The sequence below is a fragment of the Ursus americanus genome, chromosome 35, assembly GCF_024610735.1.
Source record: "Ursus americanus isolate L20-20 chromosome 35, mUrsAme1.1.p, whole genome shotgun sequence".
In the NCBI taxonomy this organism is placed as follows: domain Eukaryota; kingdom Metazoa; phylum Chordata; class Mammalia; order Carnivora; family Ursidae; genus Ursus; species Ursus americanus.
This window is the reverse complement of record NC_142161.1, coordinates 16,842,157-16,860,277: the sequence shown is the minus strand read 5'-3', so window position 1 is coordinate 16,860,277 and position 18,121 is coordinate 16,842,157.

Below are 18,121 nucleotides of genomic sequence, written 5' to 3'. Positions count from 1 at the left end.
TGATAGAAAGCCCTTCATTCTTCTGGCCAAAAAAATCAAAGAAAAGACCCCTGGCAATAAGCATCACTGAGGAGTGAGAAACAAATCCCAAAGGAGAGAGAACCAGAGAAGGTAATCCCCTAATTCTGGATCTAAACCCCACACAATCTAGACTGACCTCTGAAGTGTGCATATGTAGGACAAACTCAAAGCAGCACAACGACAGCTTAAAGAGCTAAAGTGAGATTTAGCTGAACTTACTTCCAATCATAGAGTGTGAGATAGAGCTTACAGTGAGTGTAACCTGGTGAATTGCCAGACAAATGAAAAACATCAACATTCTTCAGAGGCATATAACAAAATCCAGAGTCTACACAACAAAACATTAACAACGTCCAGGATATAATAAGAAAAATAATTACTCAACATAAAAAGATCCAGGAAAATGTGACCCACTCTCAAGGGCAAACATAATGAACAGATGCCAGTCCAGAGACGACACAGACGTTGAAATTATTAAACAAGGCCTTTAAAGCATCTGTTATCACTATGTTCAATGAAGCAAAGGGAGATATATTAATGATGAATAAAAAGATAGAAAAAGGATAGAAATAAAAATAAAGAAATAGAAATTTTATATCTGAAAAATACAATACTTTCAATAAAAATTGAACAGAATGGAGAAGTCAGAGAAAAGAGCCAGTGAATTGGAAGATAAATCAACAGATTTATCCAATATTTAAAAGAGAAAGAACAAAGTTGGGGGGGGTGCAGAAAACACCCTCAGAGCCTCATGAAGCAGTATCACAAGTTCTTTTTTTTTTTTTTTAAGATTTTATTTATTTATTTGACAGAGATAGAGACAGCCAGCGAGAGAGGGAACACAAGCAGGGGGAGTGGGAGAGGAAGAAGCAGGCTCATAGCGGAAGAGCCTGATGTGGGGCTCGATCCCATAACGCCGGGATCACGCCCTGAGCCGAAGGCAGACGCTTAACCGCTGTGCCACCCAGGTGTCCCACAGTATCACAAGTTCTAACATATGGGTAAGCAGTGTCCTAAAAGGAGAGGGGAGAATGGGGCGAAAAAATACTTAAATAAATAATGTCTGAAAACCTCTCAAATCTGAAAAAAATACCTAAATCTATAGAATTATGAAACCCAGTACATTCCAAGCAGGATAAAGCCAAAGAAAACCATATGTAAGCTACTGAAAATCAAAGACAAAGATAAAATACTGAGAGCAGACAGAGAAAACAACATGTTATTTATAGGGAAGCAATTCAAATGACAAAAACTTCCCATTAAAAACCACTGAAACCAAAAGATAGTGAAACAAGATTTGTAATATGCTAAAAAAGCGAAGAACTGTCAACACAGAATTCTGTATCTAGCAAGCATATTCTTTTAAAAATGAAAGCAATATGAAGACATATTCAGATACAGGAAAACTAAAAGAACTACTCGCCAGCAGACTAGAAAATTATAAGAAATAATGAAGAAATTTCTTCAGACTGATGGGAAATTATACAAGAGGAAAATCTGAATCTTTAGGAATGAATGAAGATTAGAAATGACAAGCATCTGGGTAAGTTTAAAATACCATTTTTTAGTCTTTTTTTTTTTTAATTGTATGAAAATCACATTGTCTTGTGGGGTGTTTGTAAGCATGGATGCAACACATATGACAAGAACCAAAAAGACTTAACTATGGTTGTAAGGGTCCTGCATTTTATGTGAACTAGTTTGATATTAACCAGACTGTGAAATATTAAGAATGTATATTATAATTCCTAGAGAAACAGTTTTTTAAAGCAATACAAAGAAATCAATAGAAAGTAAAATGGAATACGAAAAATATTAAATCTTAGAAAATATTTTAGACTAAATAATAATGAAAACACAACATATCAAAATGTGTGGGACGCAGCTAAAGTAGTGACTAAAAGGAACAGTACAGCGTTTAAGTGCTTAAATCAAAGCGAAGGTCTAAAATCAATAACCGAAGGTTCTACCTTAAGAATCTAGAAAAAGAGGAGTGAAGTATACCCAAGGTAAACAGAAAGATATAAGGACATAAATCAAACAGAAAACAGAAAGATAATTGAGAAAATTAAAAGCCAAGAGCTGGTTCCTTAATAACATCAACAAAATTCTTAAAACCCCTCCCTAGACTGTTTAAGAAAATAAAATCAGCAATATCAGGAATAAAAAAGTGCTTTTCACTACAGATCCTAAAGACATTAAAGGATAATAAGAAAATACAACAAACAACTTTATAGCAACAAATCCAACAATTTAGATAAAATGGTCAAATCCCTGAAATGTTTGATTTACCAAAATTAACATAAGAAACAGAAAATCTTAATAGTCTTATGTTAAATAAGCTTATTTATTACCAAAAATCTTACCACAAAGACACTTCCAGGCACAGATGGTTCTCAAGCAGTCCAGAAAGAAATAGCAATAAACTTACACAAATATTTTCAGAAAATAGGAGAGGAAGGAACTCATTTTCTGAGACTTATATATAACCATAATACCAAACCTCACAAAGGCATTTTTTAAAAGAGAAATTATGTTACCAATATCCCTCATGAATATAGATCTAGAAATCTTTAATAAAATATTAGTATATCAAATCCAAAAATATATTTTTAAAAGTATAATATATTCTGATCATATAGAGTTTATCCCAGGGTTGAAAAATTGATTTAACATTTGAAAGTCAATATAGTTCATAGCGTGAACAGAAAATAGAAGAAAACATATGATCGTTTCAATGGATAGTAGAAAATCATTTGACAAAATCCAACACCCATTCATGATAATAATAAAGAAATAACTATGCAAATATGCTTCATAGGGAACATCAATCTGATTGAGAGGTTTACAAAAAACCTACAGCTAACATTATATTTTTGCTTTCCTGCTAAAATGGAAAACTAGGCAAAAGTGCCCTAACTCTTTTTTTTTTTAACATTGTTCATTGCAACGTTGTTTATGAAAGCAAGTAGGTGGACACCTTTATATCCATTAACAAAATATTAAAAATGCCTCAACCCTTACCACATATATTCAACATTGTACTGGAGGTTCTAGCCATTGCAATACAGCGAGGAAAAGAAATAAAAGGAATAGATTGGAAAGGAAAAAGTAAAACTGTTCCTATTTGCAGTGACATGATTTTTAGGTCAAAAACTCCAAGGAATCTACAAAACGATTCCCAGTTGCCTACAAGTGACTTATCACGGTTGTACGATATAAGTTAATATACAAAATCAGCCGTATCTTAATATGCTAGTAACAAATATTTGGAAAATAATTCCCAAAAAGACATAAAATACTTGAGAATGAATCCAACGAAAGATGTCCAAAATCGCTACACTGAAAATTACAAAACGTTGCTAAGAGAAATTAAAGACCTACATAAAATTCCAAACCATGTTCACCAACTAGAAGACAGCATTGTTAAGATGGCGGTACAGATCAGTGGTTGGGTGGGGGCAGTGGGAGCATGTGAGAACGGGTGGATACCAAAGGGAGCAGAGAAATGAAAAGGGTCAGTTATCAGGAATTTAAATAAAAACTTGGGGGAAAAAAAGGTTCAGTTATCTTGACTGCAGTAATTGTTTCAAAGGTGTATCCATCCGTCAAAACTTATCAAATTGTACACCTGTACATTATATTGCAATACATTATACTACTAATCTGTATGTTCTGTGCAGTTTATGGAATATAGATTATACCTTTATAAAGCTGTAAACAGGGAAAAAAACAATTTGTTGAGATTTAATGTTTGAATGTTGAATAATAAAAAGAACTACTGAACTCCTTTAAACGCTTGCAATGGTAGCTTGCAATAGCTCCACTGGATCTGTGGCCTTGGATGCTAGATAATCCTTGCCTTGCCTCCGGTATCCCACTGCCCACCAAAGAGTTTTTGGGCCACACTCAGGAAACAGCTTCCTATTCCAAAATTAGACACACTGACCTCAGTGGGGGAGATCACCTAATGGTGTGTAAGGTTTGCCCAAAACAACCAGCCCCTGTCAATGGATACCAGGAAAGGTCAGACAGTTGGAGATTAAATTCCCTCCATGGTGACCTTTCTCCCTCGCCACATTCCCTCTGATTCCTTCCTGTCTTTTGCCTTCCTAACTCCTTTTCCTCTCCCCACAACCTACCTATCTTTCCGTTCCACCAGGTTTTCACTCTTCCCGAGGGCATGCCAGCCCCTACTCCAGCCCCAACCCCTTCTCCCACCCTAGCCCTATTTTCTACACTGATTTTCTCACAGATGAGTGTGGATTAAAGAGGCAGAACCGGAGACGCCGATTGCTCCGCCCAAATATCGCAGCCTCTACTTCCCACAGCCTCCCAGACGAAGTCACCAGGGCGCCCGTCCGCCTCTCACCCGCCTGCGGGGACGCCTCTGCTCCCATTCAGGTGGCGGGAAGGTTGACAGTGCCGCGGCCCAGCGGTGTATCCTACCCGCCTTCCTGGGGCCGAGCGGCCGGTGGGCTCGGACAGGCTCTACTGGGAGGAAGAACGCGCTCCGTTGCTCGGCAACAAGCAGCGCGTCCTCCTCCGCCCTGCGCCCAGGCTCTGGCTCCTGTGGATCCCTCCGCGCTGTGGATCCCCGCCCGCGCGTTCCTGCCTCGCGGAGCCAGCTGCAAGGCCGTCTTGGACCAGATGCCAAAACTCAAGCTTTCTGGCTGTGAACTTGCTGGTCCCAAAGAGCTTCCCGGCCTGGAGTCTCCTAGATGGGCCGTTTTTTGGCCCATTAAACCAACTGCTTACTTGGCACTCATGTTCTTTATACATTTAAACGAGTAATGCTGGAGGCATGAGATTCAGACTTCTGGAGAGTTCCTATTAAAATCCTGGATTCATCATATTCAGAGTTTTTGATGTCCAAGATAAGAAAGGTTATTAGAAGCAATAATTGGTTGGCATTATCTGCTAAAGTTGAATACACACATACTCTATGACCCAGCAATTCTACTCCCAATAGAAATGCATGTAAACATGCACCAAGAAACACCTACACCAATATTCATAGCAGTTTCATTCATAATAGCTAAAAACTGGTAAATATCCAAATGTCCATCAAAAGTAGGGTGCATAAATTAATTGTGGTATATTCATAAAATGCAATAAAGGATGTGAATAACCTTCATCTGTGGGAAACAACATAGGTGAGTCTCTGTGAGCTAATATGCCCAACATAAGGAGTATACACTCTACTATTCCATTCATATGAGGTTTAATTTTTTAATTTTTTATTTAAATTCAATTTAGTTAACATATAATGTATTATTAGTTTCAGGGGTAGAATTTAGTGATTCATCAGTTGTATATAACACCCAGTGCTCATTATATCAACTGCCCTCCTTAATGCCCATCACCCATTCACCCCATCCCCCCACCCACCTCCCCTCCAACAACCCTCAGTTGTGTTTCCTATAGTTAAGGGTCTCTTATGGTTTTCCTCCCTCTCTGTTTTTACCTTGTTTTATTTTTCCTTCCCTTCCCCTATGTTCATTTGTTTTGTTTCTTAAAACCCACATATGAATGAAATCATCGTATAAAGTTTAAAAACCAAAACAGCAAAAACTACAGTGCTTATGCATGCATGCTCAGCTGCTGTATTACAAAAAGTACAAAAAAGTAATAAGCATAAGTGTCAAAATAGTAGCTGTCTTGGGAGTGGAGAAGGTGACGGTGAGGGAGTGGACACTGTAAGGAGGAGTCCTAGGTGTAGCACTGCTCTGCATTTTAGCCTTGGTGATGGCTGCTTGAGTTTTCTCTTTGTGATACCACTGTTTTCTCTTTTGTTTGTTTTCCTGCATTATATTTCACTATTATTTAAAAAAAACAAACAGAAAAAACAACTAAATGCCATCATGTAAATGAAAGTGCTCTGCTCAGTGCCTGGCACTCGACGGCCCTCAAGTGTTTATTTTATACTGCTCTACTTTCTACCAATCTCTCCCCTTCCAAACACTCAGGCAACTATTAATGAGAGCAGGAAAGTGGCAGATAAAATCTTCTGGAAGTCCTCTCTGAGACTAATGCTTCCCAGAAATTCAAAATAAAAGAACGCTCTGCTGCACAATTCCCAGGTGCTGGGCCTCGAAGCAGCCCGACTGTGGAGATGGATGCACTCAGACATTCTCAGGCCTCCCTGAGGCAAGCTCCACTCTACAGACGTAAGGCCCAGTAGGGATACCCAGCTTTGCCAACTGTGCTGGTAGCTTTGCTCCCTGGGATTCTGCAACCTCCTCTGTAAAATGGAGATAATAATCTTACCTCAAAGCTTTGTTGCTGGGGCACCTGGGTGGCTCATTCCTTAAGCGTCTGCCTTTAGCTCAGGGCATGATCCCGGAGTCCTGGGATCGAGCCCCACATCAGGCTCCTCTGCTGGGATCCTGCTTCTTCCTCTCCCACTCCCCCTGCTTGTGTTCCCTCTCTCGCTGGCTGTCTCTCTCTCTGTCAAATAAATAAATAAAATCTTTAAAAAAAAAAAAAAACAAAGGTTTGTTACTTTACTCCCCAATATGAGTTCAAAAATGGTTGCTGAGTGTCCAGAAGAGAAGAGGCATTCTACAAAGATCTGCTGTCCCTGAGGTTTCATTGCACCCACATCACATACCACTGCCTTGCGGGTACTCCTTGAGGACACTTCACTCCAAGTGTGGAAGTAACCCCTTCGGACAATAAATACATTGCTTCCCTTTGCTAATTAAAATAATAAGCAAAGAACCAAAGTGCTTAGTGTGAATTGTTCTTGGTATCACCCTGGATGCTGCGTAAAAATAACATACAGGCCATATTCCTAAACTTGAAAAAATTTTAAATTAATGTAGCCCCGAAACATGTCTATCATATGGTCAGGAAGCAATTTAAATGGTAAATAAACATTGTTCTTAATACTTTTATAATACAAAATGGTAACAAAGTATTCAGCTGTTCATACCATAGGATAATACAATCCATGAGCTAAGATACTATTAGCTTCATTTTACAGATAAGTTACTGATGTCCAAAGAGATCAAGGGTTTACCTTTGGTCACCTAGCTAGTAATCAATTCTGTGCTAGGAACTCTATTCTAGGTCTAAAAGAAAGATAGGAAGAGAGAAACAGAGAGAGAAGTAAGAAGAGAAGAAGGGAGGAGGAGGGGGAGGAGGGGGAGGAAGGGGGAGGGGGGAGTAAGGGAAAGAGAGAAAGGAAAAAGGAAAGGAAGGAATACTTAACTGATCTAAAGGCATTTCAAATTCATTGTTGAGATTGTAATGGCTCCGTATGAAAATGTTAGTACTTTCAGTGCTATCTTCTAGAAAAGGGCATTAAAAACTACTCAATCATTGAAACACTATGATTTCATCTAGTTTTTGTCACTCTCAAACCACCACCTACCAGTCCTCTTGTCCTCTAGTTTTGGAGCCTCTGATTGGATTTGCTGCATAGCAAGTAAAGGAAGACCCAAAACTTTAGCTTCCACACCTTCAAGTATGCTCACAGAACAAATTGCAAAGTTCTCCAAAGGGAATTCAAGCCCCTTCATAATTAAGACCCATCCAGAGGTCTTTTTGGAAAATAAATAATTAAAATATGTATCTTGACTTTATATTATGCACCAAAATAAATTCCAACTGGTTGCAAGATTTTGTTACGCACAAGAGTAGCAGGTATAGATAAGACTTATAAGCATTAAACCATAAAAGGCAGAAACTCTAATTAAAATATTGATGGATCTTTTTAAAGCATCTATGTGTTGAAAAATAAGCAGAATTATAATGCAAATGAAAACCTGGTGGAAAACTCACAATATTTATGACAAACACAGGCTCAATATTCTTTAGATGAGAAACAGACAAGCTCACAATTTTAAATTGACCAAGGGAGGTGTTGAAAGGCAGTTTCCGAGAGAAGTAGTATTTATGGCCAGTAGAAATATAAAAACGTTCAACTTCAGTAGTAATCTCAGAAATGCAAATCAAAATAATGGTATGCATTTTTCACCAATCGAATTACAAGGTTTGTGACAGAGTTCCTGCATGGGACTGAAGGAATAGGGTCACTCATAGATTTCTGTTGTCATGCCATTTGCTAGATACCCTTCATTCCTGCACCATTGCCCGGACATTGGCCGAACCCAATTGGAAGCCCAAAGGCAAGGAAAACTGGACAATATGTGCAGAGAACAGAGACAGAGAATAGAGTAGAAAGAAGAGGGGGCTAGGGAGAAAAACAGAGAATAACCAGAAAAGTATTACCCAAAGTTTACTGTACTGCTTTAATCCACAGACACTAATATACTGAAACAGCTTCTTCTGCCTTAAGGTCCTCCCCTGGCACTGCTTACCCTCACCCTTCTCCTCACACCCTGCTCACCCTTCCTACCCCTTGGCGATCTACTTAACATAGGCTAGGCCTCCCTCCGGACCCCAAACTCTGACGTGATTCTAACATCTGAGCTTAGAGAGTTCAGAAAGGGACCTGTGGGAAGCCAGCCATCACACTTCCCTGGGGGGCCTCAAAAGTCTGGCGCCAGGCCTGATCTCAGGGTTTTTAAGGTTAGATAAAAATAGCAAGCACTGAGCAGAAAGAAAACTCTGTGAGTAAAACTATCCATTTGAAAAGAAAAGATACAAATAACACTAATAAGCCTGGTCCAAAGCAGGTGTACCTGGCTGAGAATTAAGGATTTATTTTTCTAGGACATAGTGGCTGGTATTTAGCATTCCAGTTCCCCTTTATACTTCCAAAGGGCTTGCTTAGGTGCTCTCCAAGTATGGTAATGCACCAGAGAGTTTGCTGAGTTTGAGGTCAAAACCATTCCTTTTCTAAAGGTAGGTATGTAAGACTGCTGGATGTGCTTTGTAGCCTAAACATTGAGCTTAGAGAACCAATGCCTGGTTTATGCTTAGAAAAACTAACAGCTCTCCCTAAGTAAGCTGTAAAAACAGAAGCTGCATTTAGCCAGAAATTGCTCGCAGCCTGAGATTTCTGTGTACCAGCCCACTTCCCCTGAAGGCACCTCCCCCAGTACCAATCCAAAAAAAATTAATCAGCTTTGAAGATGTGTTATTGTTCTGTTCTGAAGGAATATTTTATTTTATCCACTGGTTCTGATTACTAAATGAAGGGGAATTCAAAAACTTATCAGAGCCTTGTATACAGGACCTTCTTAACCCATCCAAGCTCTGTGTGAAATGTGGGTTGTTGTTCGTGTGAGCCCCAGGGATCCACCCTGAAGCTCCAGTTCTTCTAAGCTCCCTTAACAGGAGGAATTAAGCAATCCGTGAATCTTTACTTCAGCAACTGGATCTGTAGCTGACAAAAGTCTTTTGTGATTTGGTCTTTTCATATACAATACTGGTTTTTCTTAATGAAGACTTGGCACCCCACTAAGTTTTCTTGCACATGCAATATTCCAAGTCTTTAATATTTGAAGGACCCATCATAAGCCCAGCATGTTTACTTCATTTCAGATGAAAGGGACTCCCAGGAAGTCCCTTTTTTAAGGGCATGTATGTCTAATAGTTCTTAAAATTATCGATGAAACTAAAGTTTCTTTGCTGTAATGTCATCTTGGGTTTTGAGTATTTTAGAAAATGTCCTGAGTGATACTCCTCCAAATGAGTCCTAAGTGGTTTCTTCTAACTCTGGCCACAAGAGGGGAAGTGGAGAAGGGAGTCCAAGGGAGAAAGAAGAAAATGTCTGGGTGAATCAAGGGTCCTGCCTTCTCATCTCCATGCTCCCCAAGTTCAGATGCAGAGGGCGGAATGGCCTCCCAAAAGGCCAGACTCACTCCCTTCAGCAACTGGGATGCCTGCTGGATCCAGGCCCTAGGTCTTAACTGAGATTGCTGTAGCCAGGACGATGGGGCAAGTCCACCTATTGTCCCTGAACCGGGTCTACCATCTCGGGGACCTGGGAGAGTCACACACTAGCTTCTGAAGCCCGATCCTGCCATCGCTGACTCCACAGAAAGTGGTCCCCCAGGTCGAGGAGATTGGGAGAGCATTCTAGGCAGGGTCGCTTTGGAAGATGAGACACGGCCCCGCGAACCACCAGGCGTTCAATATCCCCAAAGAAGCTCTCCCCTCCTCGCCCGACTGTAGCCCGAGGGACCACAGCATCCAGGGAGCTGGGCTGGCGGCCACCAGCAAAAGACCTGTAAGGGGGAGGGGCGAGCGCACCTAGATGGCAGGGCCGCATTACTTGCCACTAAGTGTTCAGCATCCAGCACCGCCGAGGCTCCCAGAGTTCTGCGAAGGCTCTTTGTATTTGTTACAATTCAGTGCACTTACTCTGTATTCAAATGGTATGAAGTAGGTACTAATAAGCCCATTTTACAGTTGAGAAAACGGAGGCTCAGAAAGAGCAAGCCTCCCGCAGAGTACGGAATGAAATCCAGATCTCATTCCAAATCCCTTGCTCGTAAGCACAAACCCTACTGTCCCTGTCCGTCACACAAACAAGCCAGGCTGGAGCTTATGTGGATAATAAGAGAGACAGTCTCAGAGACCCTTAGCCTCAGAGGCACCAGTCCTGCCCAGAGAAGTGAGCAGAACGCGTGCAGCCTCCTAGGCTAGGAGGCTTTGCCTGGGCTTGAGAATTGGAAGACACTCTCTGCTGTCTCCTACCGACTGTTGTCTGTGGAGATGCTGGGAAGTGAAAAAGGGAAAGGTTTTTGCCCAAAAGTTACCATGAAACATAGAACACAAAACCAGAGCAAAAGGGAGGGAACTCTTCTCCCTAGGGCTTGTTCTCCCGGCGCCTTAGGTCCCTCAGGGAGAGAGAGATGCTTTGCCCACTCCCAGAGCAGAGCCACCCCCTCACCCCCATCACCATAACAGTTTCCTTCCTACGTTCACACCCTCACTGGTTTCCATCCCCACAGTGGAGGAGAGGGGCTGTCATCAGGCCTGATTTGCTCCAGCCATTCCAGACTCCCTTCCTACAAGACTGCTGCTGGAACCGAACGAATCGAGTCCAAGCTCTTTTGGAAAAAGAGGAAACTGAGGCCGGAAGGATCTGCCCAGGATTCCCCAGTTAATCTGAGCTCAAATGGTTGGAACACGAATTTGTGACTGGATCACCACCAAGCTCCTGACCACCTACTCCTACCCACTCCGAGACCGGTTCCCATCTCCTCATATCCTCTCTCATCTCTTAGGACGGTGGTCTGGTTTATTCCCATTCCAGCACCTGCAGGAGTTCTAGAAACTTCTGCCCCAATGTAAACTGACCTTCAACCTGAGCACCGCGCTTTATTTATTGAAACCACTTCTCTTGGCGGGGTGTGAGAGGGGGGTCATGAAGAGGTCAGAGGAGTCTAGAGATTCACAATAGAAGGTATTTTGGCGGGAGGAGGCCAGCGCGGTGAGGAGAGTGGGATCCATGCCACCAACTTCATCATTGAAAGCTGTTGAAAGAAAAACCTACATTAGGTCTGCTAGTACCCTAAGTTTCCAAGGCGAGTGGGGCTCCACCTGACTTCCGAGGCCCTTCCTCTGCCTGCGGTGACCGGGGTGCAAGTGGGGAGCGGCCAAGGGCAGAGAGCGTGGTCTGAACGCAGTTTGTGGCGCAGAACGCGGGCAGCCACCCAGCCGAGGCTGAGCCCCACACCACCCAGTGCCGCTTGGGGGGAGGGGGACCGGACATCAAAGTCACAGAAGCAGCTGCGGTATCGCGCTGCCAGGTAGTTTCCCGAGTGACAGCAGCCCAGAAAAGGCGGCAGAGCGGCTTCCTCTCTCAAGGATTCCCACGCAGGCTTTCCTGGCAAATAAAACTTCGGGAGGAGAAGTTGACACGAGAGGTCTCCAGTTAATACCTTGCAACAACACGGCAGATCTGGAGAGGTTGGGTGGACCTTTAAGAAAATCATTACATCACACAGGGAAAGCGTGTGGAATAAAATGCTTCGGCTCCTAAAGACAGGGAGGCAATTAAGGTAAACGGCTGATAATTTCGAGCGCGCTGCCACCGCCAAGGCCCGCTGAGTGCCTGGCCCCTGGGAGGATCATCGTTTCAGTGACTCTCGCCAGGCAAACCCGGACCAACCCGTGGCCTGCCTTCCTAGGCGCCCTCCAGCGCCAGGGTGGGAGCGCAGCGCGCACGTGCTTGTCAGCCCCGGCACACAACCCCGGACTCGCAGAGAGCCCTGCTGCAAGGCTTTTCTTTCTCACTGCGTGGGCTCGGCTTCATCTGCTTGCCAATTTAAACATATTATTCAAACACGGACGTTTCCTTTACAGCTCCTAGTGAAACATTCTGCTTGATGGAAAGTTGATGGGGTTCTTTAACTTTTTAATCAATATCTGCTATTGAAAGGCTCTGCTGCTGCATTTTCACAGCCAGGGAAAAGTGAAATATTTGCCTTTGGTCTCACGTTGACGGCCCTAGATAGGCAAACGAGGGGGGGAGGGGGCCTGCTGATTTTGCGAAAGTCCAGAAACCAGTGAAGTGGGGGCATTCCGACTTGATCACAGATGATTTTGGTTAAAATCGTGCATCGCTGCCAGGGGGCCATGCCCAGTGGGCCTGGAATCAGGTATTACAGGGCTCCAAGACCCTAGCCTTTCTGCCAGAAGCATCTGTCCATCCATCCATTCATTCATTCCTCTGTCTGTTGGTCCATTCATTAAACAGCCCCCTGGGGTACATCGGGTCCCTAGTGTCCTCTTACTTGGAGACTTTGGAGTCAAGTGGATAAGGTTTCTAGGCTCTAGCATCTTTTCCCAGCTGACACCAGCCTGGCCAGCATCTGGATTGGGGCAGTTAGTTTATTGATTGAGTCAACAAATCTTTATTGAAAAGTCTACTACGCTCCAGGCTCTGCTCTGGCAGTGGGGACTGTGGGCCCCACCCTCAAGATCTTCTAGTCCAGTGGGGGAGACAAAAAAAAAATTAAAATGACACAAATGAAATATGCTGTACAGACCGATACACCCCTGGTAGGAATGCAGATTAAGATGCGGACCTCAGCAGAGCAGAGCTCAGTTCACTGGGGACGCCTGCAATGCGCTCACCAAGACCCAGGGAAGTTGCCCTGGACACCGCAGGTAACGCCCAATGTTGGCAGCTGCATTTCCTTCCTTTGATTCATTTACAGTAGGCGACCACGATGACTGCGTTTAGAAAGTTGTCAAAGTTCCTGCAAATCTTGCTGGTACCCCAGCAAAAGGGAATGCTGCCAAGGAGACCTCTTCCTAGTGTTTCTGTTTAAAAGCAAACTCACTACAATGTGAGTTTTACTCTGTGACCCATAGGACCAGGAAAATCAAACAACTCCAGACAAATGCCCTATTTTTAAAACAAAACTTTCCTCTGATGTTAGCTCTGGAATAGCTGCTGGAAGTCCTGAAGCAGCCACTCACCAGTGTCTTCCAATTGAATTTTAATTTTAAATAATCAATGTAACCTCCCTCTAGCCATGCCAATAAATTAGTCTTTTTGTCAGTCCAATGGACAGTTTTAAACTTCGGGGGGAAATCAGGAAGATGATACAATGAAAAAAGCTTGGCTAGAATGCATTTTTACCTCCTCCCACCAAATTATTTTTATAAAAGCATCTGTTAAATGAAACTATGTAAATTTGAGGGTAATCACATTTGAATAGCTAAAGTTAAACCACCAGGGCCAAGTGAGGGGCCGTGGGAAACCTCCCGCCTGTGTGTGTGTGTGTGTGTCTGTGTGTGTGTGTGTGTGTGTCTGTGTGCTTGTGTGGTGGTGGGGGGGAGATGGGTGGATGGGGGGGTGGAGTAAAGGGACTGAGAAGCGAAATACTCATTCACCGTTGGGGAAGGATTTAGGTTTAAGAGGGCAGCCTCCAGAAGAGGGATGGCATTTAGAGTTCTCTGAGGCTCTGCGTTTCCATCACTGGCTTCCTATTAGCCCCAACTTCTGCCAGTGGGGTAGAGTCAAATTGCCAGGCTTTCAGGCTCCCCACTCTTGCACACCTGGAGCAGCACGTGGGGGGAACTGCTGGGATCTCAAAGCACCCATCCAGTCTGTGGCACACAGTAGGGCCTCAATCTCTAGTCCCTCTCTCAGACCGAAAATTTGTTACGCTCCTCCCTAATTTTCCAACTTTTATCTGGAGCGTCCATTTCCAGTCCCTCTTCTAGGACTCCAACCCTAACAGTTTTTAAGTAGCTAGAGGAAAGTGTGGGCATCAATGAGCAGATATAGCGCTGAAGCGCTGCACCGGGGTGAGGAGAGACTAGCTGGACCAGGCACTTCCTCGAGCTGGCAGTGACCACTGTGAATAAAGCAGTCGGTTAACTCGGAGAACAGAGCTGCGTAGAGATGCGCGACTGCCTGGGGACCCAGGCCTGGGCGGGGGCGCCACGTCTGCTACCCAGGCCTCGAGGAAGGGAGGTTCCCGTTCTCTGCGGGCACCAATGGGACACTTATTCCCTCCGAGGCTAGTGATTGCCCAAAAGGGCAGGTCGCCCTTCCCAATCTTTCTCATTTGAATACATGAAAATGCGAGTTGATTTTGGCAGGGCAATGCTAGCTCAGGGCCAGGGAGACGGTTTTGTCGCCCGCGGGCAAGGCTGGGTAGGGAGCAGCTCCGGCTCCGACATCCGGCTGCCCGCCAGCCCAGGCCCGCGCCCCAGGCAGCTCAGAAACCCCGCGGCGGCTCCAGCAGCAGTGAGGGAAAGGACAAACCCAGAGCTAAAGAATTGGGATTAAAATGTTTCATTAGAATTTCTTTCTTTTCTTTTCTTTTTTTTTCCCAGCACAAACATCCGGCCAGGCTGCGGCCGGGATCCTTAGATTTCTCCGCACGAAGCTGCTGGACGAGGCCGGTTATGTGGTCCCAGGGCCAGGGCCCCTACCTACTGAGGGTCGGACGCCTTGTGAGTTGTGAATTAATTTCTTGATTAGTAACATAGTGATAGAAGGAAAGGCAGAGAAGGGAAGGTATGAGAAAACAAAAAAAGGTAAAGGAAAAGAAGAGAGGCCGTGAAGGGACAGGAGTTCGGTGCTTCTCCTCTCCTAGCCCCCTGCGCCGCAGACTGGCATCGGTGGACCCCCAAGTCTCGGGCTGCCGCGCCTCCCGCGTGGCGGGCGGGAGGCTGAAGGCAGGCTCTGGGATCCGCCCTCTCGCGGCGCCCTGGCCCCTTCCCCGGCTCGGACACACACCTCGGCCAGCGGAGGCCGGTCACGCGCAAGTGCAAACAGTTGCTTTCAGCCTCCCAGGCCTTCCTCAGTCCTAAACCGACCCGGGTTCCCAGTCCAGGTCCTCTTTGAACCACGTGAAAGGCAACAGGTCTTAGTTTCATAGCATCTGATTCTCCCCCGCAAACGGATTTAAGCTTCTTATCTGGGTGGCAGGTGGGGACCGGAGGAGGAACTCGGACCACCCTGCACCGAGGGTGGCTGGGCCCGCGACAGTCGGGACCTGGCCACAGCCCCCTGGAAGGAGGGAGGTCGGCGGAGATAAGGGACAGACTAGGGAGAACCACAGAGGGAAATCCTCGGGAGGCTCCAGGGGGCACCACAGAGGCCCGCCGCCCCGGGTTCTGCTCTCTGCCCACCCCGCAGTCCTGCCAAACGGGAAGGACCCCGGCGCCGCCACAGACAGCAGGCTGGGCCGAAGGCCTGAGGAGCGAGCTGCCTCTCGCCGTCGTCACCCTCTGCTTCTCCCTTGCCCCGGTGAAGATCTGCGGAAGGGGTCCCAGCCAGGTAACACGGGGAAAGGGAAGAGGAGGTGGCCTTGTTTGGCCGGCGACTCTGGTCCCGCCCGCCGCCACAGCCAGACTGAGCCAGGAGCGGACCCCAAAGGCGTAGAAGGCGCAGCTTCCGGGAAGGGCGGAGCCGCTTCCTCCGCCCAAGGCCACCTGGACGACCCACGCGCCACCTTCCTCACGGCTCCGGCTTCCTCCGCCTGAGGAGCATGCCCTCCCCTCCACCTGGGCCGCCCTAGGCTCGCGCAGACCCATCCTAGCCAGGAGGTTTGGCCCGGGACGCCCCAGGAGAAGCCACGTGGCTGCCCTCGTGGCCCCTAAGCCTCGAGTCCACCCAGCCTCCCCGAGGCTGAAGACAGGTCCAGCTCCCCGGAAAGCAAAGCACAGCCTTCTGAAAAGCGTAGACAGGGCCTACTTGGGAGAAGGGGTTTGTAACCAAAGAGTAGACTGCAGCAACCCGGCAAGTCACCTGGCTACCTAATGGCCAGTAGCCCGGAGACAGCAGCTTTGTTTCATATATTTGCTTGTTTGTTGTTTATTTTCCAAAACAAAGACCCGGCACGACCCTGATGATTCGCTTTTAAAACTCCGAGAAATGACTGGCTGGCATCTGAGTACCTTAGAACTTCACTTCCTAAATGTGTTAGGTGTCTTGGAATATCGCCACTGAGACGCAGAGAGGCTGGGAGCTAACCGAGCTGCCCCTTTCCTTCTTGGTCTCAGGCAGTCAGCTCCGTGAACTAAAATCTCAGGCAAGAGAGGAGTGCGGAGTTCCAGACTCCCCCGACGGTGCTCACTGGGGGCGCGTGGGGGAGGATTCAGCGCCCACCCTTCCTCCCCACACACACCACGGGAGGTGCTGTGAGCCCAGTCGTTCCTGGCCGGGCGGTGACCCAGGAGCTCCCACGCTGGATCAAGGCTCTAAAGTTGGCAGAGTCCACTCTTCACCACCAGTCTTGGACTTTGAAGAAGCCCTGGAAAAACTTTACTTTGGATACCCAGCTATAGGCGTTTTTTCTTCTCCTTAAGTTGACTTTTTTTTTTAAGATGAGCTCTAGTAGGTTTGGGAAGTGGGCTAAAAGTGAAAGAATATTTGATGTTTTAATTGACCCCCTATAAAATGATAGCACCCCCCCTTTAGGCATCAGCTTTTTGAGTACCATAAAAGGTATTAGTAAGTTGTTACTACCCATAGAAAATACCCTAGTCATGCTTGATGTTTCAGAAGAGCCAAGAGGGCGTTGGAGAATCACCGCGGGAAGGAACAGGGAAGCTCATTAGCACTGAAAGTCCCCCGGAACAGGCCAAGGAAGCTAAGCATCCGTGTACTTCACAAATGGAACGAAGGTCCTGCTGCTGATGGGAACTTTGCACAAAAGAATGAGTTTCTGATGGTGGCTCTGAGAAATCCGTGCAGATCCACACATTTACAGATACATTTACACAAACTGATGGGACTTGCAGTCACAGGGGCAGGCTGCAGTTGGGGAGGGCGCCTGCTCTGAGTTCCAGGTGGATTTAATTTCACTCTCATTCCATTCCTTACAATGTGACATTTCTCTCCCCTCCACTTTTGTTAAAAAAAGGAATTGTAATCCAATGCTTTTATCTTTTTTATTTCCTTAACTGCACATCTTCACCCTCTCAGGCTCCCCTGCTGATTTAAGAGATTTGTTTGGTTCAAGGATTTAACGTGATTCTGTTGCCAGATTTCAAGGAAGAAAGATTTAAAAGAACAAAGTACGGGGGAGGGGGGAGCTATCTGAAAGACAAGTTAAAACACATTTCTTAATATGAGATTAATAACATGCTTAAAACTTTGCCAAACAAGAATATTTTGCAGATTTTTAGTTATTTGAGGAAGATTTTATCTTGTTGTTACTTCAGGAAAACTAGTGGGTTCTACCCAGGGTAGGACACACACTGGTCACCCACACACTTAGAAACAGACATGGCCACACTCATTTAGAAGCTTACACACATTCATACACTCAGAAATATACTCAAAAACTCACACCATCCCACAGCCTATCACCAACTCAGTGCTTATCAATCACTTTAGTTGGTCCTTCTCCAACTAAAGTGATTGTGGGCAATCCACTAGCCATGGCCTCAGAGGAGCCAAGAGACTTTGCTTTGGAGGGAACTTCCCACCAGGACCCATTAGGAACCAAGCAAGCGCCTGGGGTGCTAGCCTCACCCCCTCCTGGTGAGAGATGGGACCCGGCACCGCCGCAGACCATCCCTGGCTTCAGCCTGGCACCTCTCTTGCCGAGCAGATGCATTCCCGCGCCTGTGTTCATGCTCTCCCAGTTAACGCGCGCATTTAGGGAGATGTCCCCTCCCCCTGACCTTTCCCTATCAGAAACCAGACGGTCGCCTCCAGCTCAGTCCCCTGGGCTGCGGAAGGGGGGCAGGAGGAGGAGCTGGG